At 42.9% G+C, this 7425-nt stretch overlaps 1 long non-coding RNA gene across 2 annotated transcripts; it reads left to right on the top strand.

Moving 5' to 3' along the window:
* Positions 1-238: 238 nt before the first annotated feature.
* LOC109198013 (uncharacterized) lies at positions 239-7103 on the top strand. 2 transcript variants are annotated; one of them, XR_002059001.2, is made up of 3 exons: positions 239-655; positions 2586-2792; positions 7005-7103. It is a non-coding gene; the product is annotated as an uncharacterized LOC109198013 (long non-coding RNA). The 2 variants fall into 2 exon arrangements; XR_003217373.1 differs by having other exon boundaries at positions 6998-7103.
* The last annotated feature ends 322 nt before the right edge of the window (positions 7104-7425 follow it).

Here is a 7425-nt window from a genome sequence, read left to right as displayed (position 1 = left end):
GTTACAATTTAACATAATGTAAAATTGTAACATTGTAAACATAATGTTACAATTTTACATTATGTTACAATTTAAAATTGTAACATTATGTTTACAATGTTGCAATTTTAATGTAAAATTGTAACATTATGTTTACAATGTTACAATTTTACATTATGTTACAATTTAACATAATGTAAAATTGTAACATTATGTTTACAATGTTGCAATTTTACATTATGTTACTGTTAGAGTCGGACGGTGCCCCGACCGGTCGACCTGTGTGTGTGTTTGTTCTCCTCTCTCTCGCTCTGCTTTTTCTCCGGCTCCGCTGCGATTGTCACGCGGTCGCGTAGCAACGGAAGACCTCAGACCCGGAAGTGCTGCCGCTCTGAGCTGCCTCACCTGCGACCGATTTGTCGCCAGCTACTGCCAATTATCCACCATCGTTGGCAGGGCTGTTTAACGGTGTGGCTGAGTGACAGACAGCGCTGGAGTATTGCACCAAGCCTGGAAGCGAACGAGACAGAAGGGGAGACTTCACTGATTCTCTGGAGTTTTGTGGACACACGAGGGGAGACGGGGAGAGGAGCACTGAAGGGACTTGCACTGTGGATAACTGTGGATTGGTTTTGGCTTCACTGTAAATAAAGACACTGTTCAACTTAAACGAGAGGTCAGCGTCTGGGTTCGCTAACTCACCACCCTTAACAGTTACAATTTAACATAATGTAAAATTGTAACATTATGTTTACAATGTTACAATTTTACATTATGTTAAATTGTAACATAATGTAAAATTGTAACATTATTTTTACAATGTTGCAATTTAAAATTGTAACATTATTTTTACAATGTTACAATTTTACATTGTGTTAAATTGTAACATTATGTTTACAATGTTACAATTTTACATTGTGTTAAATTGTAACATAATGCTTAACAGATAATGGTTATCCTTTTTTATATCATACACAATTGTCTTTTTCACAGTATTGATGGTAATTTGCAGTGGTTTAGTATTGATTGAAATACCTGTGAAGTCCTGTTGGTTTTTAATGATGATTTTATTGTTGCTTCAATATTATCCAAGGGTGCAAACGTGGTGGAAAATCAGAATCAGAATTTAACATTGATCCAACATCAGACCCTAACATTGTTTCAATATAGGACAGCGAACTGGATGAAAGTGACAGCGAGTACGAGAGGATCCCAGAGTCAGGCCTGAGGAACAGTTGTGTGTGTGTGTGTGTGTGTGTGTGTGTGTGCGTGTGTGAGTGAGTGTGTGAGTGTGTGTGAGTGAGTGTGAGTGTGCGTGCCCTCACAGAAGGAAGGTCACAGCAGGAGCTTTTTCAAACGCATTTCCAATCATTTTTTTACAAGAAGTGTGGCTCATACAATGGTATAAATGTATTATTTGCGATACTTTATAAATATGAAACTCTAAAGATTTTGAGTTCATGCACATTGTGAAACAAGAATCTAAATATTTTGTGTCACAATGATTTCTATAAAAGCATGTTGTTTATGGGCATAATGTGACAAATCTTTTGCGGGCCCTATTAATGATCAATGGTAATTGAAGAGGAAGCTGAACCCAGGCTCTGGACATTTTCATGACAAGTGACAGCGCAGACATCTACTAATGAGAGAACATGTTTTATCATCATAAAGACTGTGATATGAAGCATCGTTAAAGTGTCACTTCAGTAATGTTGACTCGTGTTTTAATAGATGACTTTAAAACACTAAACTCTAATTTCTGTGGTTTATTTTAAGTTTACAGAATATAACATGTGGTAAGACGATGAGTTTTACTTCTCACAGGTCGTGTTATGTGTATCTATTTATCATGTATGCTACTTTGCTCTGTGGACTGTAAAATGTTTCATTGTGTTCATGAAATAAACCAGACTTTCACCGTCTGCATCTTTTACTGTTTTTCTGCTTTTGTTCACTCCAAGTTTGACAAACCCACAGATATCCAGAGTTAACTTGCTAACAATGTGGAGCAGTCTCAGTGTATTTAGCTGCTTTTTCCCTAAACACAACCAACTGAGAGAAACGCTTGTAGTCCTCACTTTGGTCATTTTGAACACTGAAGGAGATTTGTTCCATAGACACCTTATACTAGTGTTTCCTGCACTTAATCCATCACTACTATGTTCTATTAAAATTCAGATTCCTTTTATAGTTTGCAGTGAAATTTGTTAAACCGTTGCTTAATGTGACAGAAGTACACGTCACTCTTTACTAACACATTTGTAGATAAGTTTATTGCTGAACCACACAACTAGCAGTCTCACACACTCTTTAGGGTTTTGAAGTTTTGTGTGTAATGGTTTAGTCTATCAAACCTTACCCTTTTCTCCCCAGTATCACAACAGTATGACTCCCAAAGTACGGATCAGTAAACAACCAATGATTCTAAAGCCAGAACAGAAAGATACGGTTGGAAGATGCATGATTGCGTTTTTATGATGCATAGTAAAACTATACCCCCTCTTCTTCTTCTCTGTGTTGTTGTTGTTCTTGTGTGTGTGTGTGTGTGTGTGTGTGTGTGTGTGTGTGTGTGTGTTTTGTTTGTTTGTTTTGTTTTTTTTAAGGTCGGGTTTCTGAATCCAGTGAAGGTACGTCCACTGAGGATCTGCGCCTCACGCTCCGCATAAGAGAGGTGGAGACCCGAAACAGGCAGCTGGAGGTGCAGGCTATGCATCTCCGTATCAGGGCTCTTGAGCTTGAAAAGGGCTCAGCTGGTGTTTCCCCGACGTCATCAAGCACAAGTGCTTCTTCTTCTGCCAGCTTTGACATAAGTAAGCACATCAAGTTGGTTCCCCCGTTTCGTGAGTCTGAGGTAGACTCTTATTTTAGAGCATTCGAGCGCATAGCCGCTGCTTTGAAGTGGCCGAAGGAGTTTTGGTCCCTCTTACTTCAATGTAAGCTTGTGGGAAAAGCCCAGGAAGTGTGGTCAAGCCTGTCTATTGAGCAGAGTTTAGATTATGAAACTCTTAAGAAAACTGTGTTGCAGGCATATGAACTTGTCCCTGAAGCATATCGGCAGAAATTTAGGAATCTTAATAAAACTGCTAACCAGACTTTTGTTGAGTTTGCGCGAGAAAAGAATGTGTTATTTGAGAAATGGTGTTGTTCATGTAAAGTTAAAACCGTGGAAGAGTTGAAAACTCTTATTTTGCTGGAGGACTTTAAAAAATGTTTGCCAGAACGCATAGTGACCTATTTAAACGAGCAAAAGGTTTCATCTCTCACCAACGCAGCACTTTTGGCTGACGAGTTTGTTTTAACGCACAAAAGTGTGTTCTGTGCACAGAATTCGTTTCCGGAAATTTTCTCTGAACGAAAAAGGTCACCAAAAGCAGTGCGTAACAATATGCCTGCGTTTATTGCTAAATCAAACGGTCGCGAATGTTTTTATTGTCAGGACTCAGGACATTTAATTGCTGCGTGCCCGGTATTAAAGAGAAAGAAGCGAGGGGCGCTAAATCTCCTGCAGGCGTGGGTTTGATTAAAACCGCTTGCTCGCCAAAGGTGCGCATGGAGGCTGAACAAAACCCGAAAACTGACAGCGACCCGCAGTTTCTACCATTTGTGTCACGCGGCTTTGTTTCGTTGACAGGTGAAGAAAATGATAAAGTGCCAGTCACAATCCTGAGAGATACGGGTGCGTATCACTCATTTTTACTAGAGTCTGTACTGCCTTTATCTGAGAAAACATCCTGTGGTTCCGACATACTAGTGTGGGGAATAAAAATGAGTGTGACCAAAGCCCCTCTGCATATGGTAACCTGCATTCGCCGTTAGTGTCGGGCTACGTTAAAGTCGCCGTGCGCCAGCGATTGCCAATTGAAGGAGTTTCCTTCATTCTGGGTAATGATCTAGCTGGTGGGCATGTTTTCCCCCGCCAGAAGTCGTTGATGTTCCTGCCCTCGCTGCTGATTCAGGCTCACCCGCTTCAGAGGTGTTTCCTGCGTGCGCAATTACTCGTGCGCAGGCTCGTAAAATGGGTGAGATGGTGGACTTGTCGGGGTCGTTTATGGCAACGCTTGATGAAGACGACTCTTTTGTGTCACCCATTGAGTCTGTGAAAATATCAGCATGTGATGTTCCAGAAATGATTCCTGAAGACATTAATCAAAGCTTAAACATGTCCAGAGAAATGTCGATCAAAGCGCAGCAGGGTGACCCTTCACTGGTGCCTTGTTTTTCCTCTGTTGTGGACAGAGAGGCATCTAAGCGCCAGTAAAATATTTCCTTGAGAACGGTGTGCTTTTGCGGTCTTGGTCTCCTGACTCGACTGATCTACACAGAGTAAATCAGGTACTGGTGCCAAAGGAATATAGACTCCAGATTCTCAGTCTCGCGCACGATGCCAGCTTAGCTGGACATCTTGGGGTCAAGAAGACGTATCACCGTGTATTACGTAACTTCTTTTGGCCTGGATTAAAATCGGATGTGGTGAAATATTGTCGCTCATGTCATACTTGCCAGGTAGTGGGAAAGCCAAATAAACCGATTCCACCAGCGCCTCTTCACCTATTCCAGCGTTGGGTGAGCCATTTGAGAGGGTTCTGTTGGACTGTGTGGGCCCGTTGCCAAAATCGAAATCAGGCCACCAGTACATATTAACTGTAATGTGCGCTGCCACTCGCTTCCAGAGGCAATCCCATTACGCACATTAAAGGCAAAGAACGTTGTGAAAGCCCTCACAAAATTCTTTTCAACTTTTGGGTTACCCAGAGTTGTTCAAACTGATCAGGGAACAAACTTTATGTCAAAGGTGTTTGCCCAGGTTTTGAAGGAGTTAAAAATTAAACATCAAAGGTCCAGCCTTATCACCCAGAGAGTCAAGGTGCACTGGAACGATTTCATCAAACCCTAAAAACCATGTTGCGCAAATACTGCCTTGAATCAGGTAAAGACTGGGAGGAGGGACTTCCACTTCTGCTTTTGCTGTTAGAGAAGCCACCCAGGAATCCCTTGGATTTAGTCCGGCTGACTTAGTTTTTGGACACACTGTGCGCGGTCCCCTGCGACTGCTTAAAGAAAAGTGGTTATCAGAGTCGCATCAAGCCGAACATAATGTGTTAGATTACGTTTGCAGTTTTAGAGAGCGTCTTTCCGGGCATGTCAGCTGGCCCGTGAAAATTTGGAACAAACCCAAGGCAACATGAAAGCCCGTATGATAAAGGACGGTGGTCCGACATTTTGCTCCTGGTGAAAAGGTTCTGGTGTTGCTTCCTTTAGTCGGGTCTAGCCTCCATGCTCAGTTTTCCGGTCCCTATGAGGTGGACAAAAGATTAGTGACACTAGCTACGCAGTAAAAACTCCTGATCGAAGGAGAAATTGAGGGTTTGCCCACGTTAACATGCTTAAACGCTATGCTTCTAGAGAGGACGCGGCAGCTGAAAAACCTCACCCATAGCGCCTGTCTCTGTGTGTTCGGCACCACCACTGTATGTTTTGCAAGATGATGACTTGATTGAGAAGAGCGGTTGTATGCCTGTTGCCCGTTTGCGAAACTCAGAAGTGTTAGGAAACTTAGAATCTTTCTGTCGCATCTGTCAGGTTCCGCCCGCAAAGATATCAGTGATCTGATCGAAGCTAATTGCTGATTTTCTCTGACCATCCCCGGCAAACGTCTGTGCTGTTTCATGATATTGTTGTGGAAGTTGATAAGCCAATAAAACAACACGCTTATAGAGTGAATCCAACAGCGGATTTTAATGCAACAGGAAGTAGAGTACCTGGTTAAACATGGGTTAGCTGAGCCCAGTAACAGTGCGTGGAGTTCGCCCTGCATTTTGGTGCCGAAACCTGATAACACCCCACGTTTCTGTACCGATTTCAGAAAGGTTAATGCAGTCACAAAACCAGATTCCTTTCCTCTTCCCAGAATGGAGGACTGCATTGATCGTGTCGGCTCAGCTACATTTGTCACTAAATTAGACCTGTTAAAAGGGTATTGGCAAGTTCCGTTAACCCCCAAGCTTCTGAAGTCTCCGCTTTTGTAACTCCAGATCATTTCCTCCAATATACTGTAATGCCCTTCGGGTTGCGAAACGCACCTGCAACATTCCAGCGTCTAATGCAGAGGGTATTGTGTGGAGTGAAAAACTGTGAGGCATACTTGGATGACATTGTCGTTTATTCTCCAACATGGTCAGAACATCTAGAAACGCTCTCTCAGGTGTTCAGACGTTTTTGCGAATCTTCTCTCACATTAAACCTCTCTAAGTGTGAGTTTGGAAAGCCACCATTACTTATTTGGGGAAACAGGTCGGACAGGGCAAGTGCGCCCTGTGACTGGAAAGACAGGCCATTGTGATTTTCTGTCCCGCAGACAAAAAGAGCTCTGCGTCGCTTTTTAGGAATGGGCTGGTTTATCGAGGGTTTGCAGAAATTTCTCTGATGTGGTTAGTCCCCTAACTGATCTTGTTAGCCCTTTAAAGCCTTTATTGGTCTCACATGTCAGGTGGCATTCGAGTCTGCCAAGGCATTGTTGTGCAGTGCACCAGTGCTAGCTGCGCCGAATTTTGAGCGCTCTTTAAATTAGAAGTAGATGCCAGCGCGTGTGGTGCAGGCGCTGTTTTATTACAGGAAGATGGTCGTGGCGTAGATCATCCGTCTGCTACTTTTCCGAAAAGTTTAACAGACACCAGACCCATTATAGTACCATTGAAAAGGAGGCTCTTGCCTTACTACTTGCTTACAGCACTTTGAGGTCTATGTTGGGTCAAGTGTTTTGCCCGTGCACGTGTTTACCGACCACAACCCACTGGTGTTTCTTTCCCAAATGCGCAATTCCAACCAAAGACTTATGCGCTGGTCCTTGTTACTGCAAGATTTTAACTTGGAGATCAGTTACAAGAAAGGAAAGAGAATGTGTTGGCTGATACTCTGTCTAGGGCACTTTCTCCTTGAATTAAACATTTTGGTGGTAATGTTAATTCTTGGGTAAGGGGGTGTTACGACTGGGATTGTAATCATATGCAAATTTGAGTGTGCAGGTGCTCCTCCGTGGTTGGTGCATCCAGGGTGGATGGCTCGCACCGATTGGCTGACGACCGGGAGGCAGCGGATGAGAAGAGACCACCAGGGACTGCCATTCATTCATCTCGCCGCCCAACCCAACCGGCAGACCGTTCACTGTGTCACTGTTACTATGTTGGTTAATGTAAGAGCATGTAGGGGTGGACCGCCTTTTGTTTGATCAGTTTTCTCCTGTTTCTGTTAGGTAGGGAGGAAAGTGATTGTCGTTTGGTTTAGTTCTTTTGAGTAGGTAAGTTGTGTTTATTCCTGAGATAGGCTATCTTTTGTTTGTTGTTTTGGCCTTGGGTTCACCCTGAAGTTATGATATGCTCCCTTCCTTTGTTTAACTGCACTCATTGTAAATAAATCACTGTCACAAAATATTAAGTGTGTGACGTG

This window comes from Oreochromis niloticus, unplaced genomic scaffold (genome assembly GCF_001858045.2).
Source record: "Oreochromis niloticus isolate F11D_XX unplaced genomic scaffold, O_niloticus_UMD_NMBU tig00000642_pilon, whole genome shotgun sequence".
Taxonomy (NCBI): Eukaryota; Metazoa; Chordata; class Actinopteri; order Cichliformes; family Cichlidae; genus Oreochromis; species Oreochromis niloticus.
This window is presented reverse-complemented; position numbering and strand designations above follow the sequence as displayed.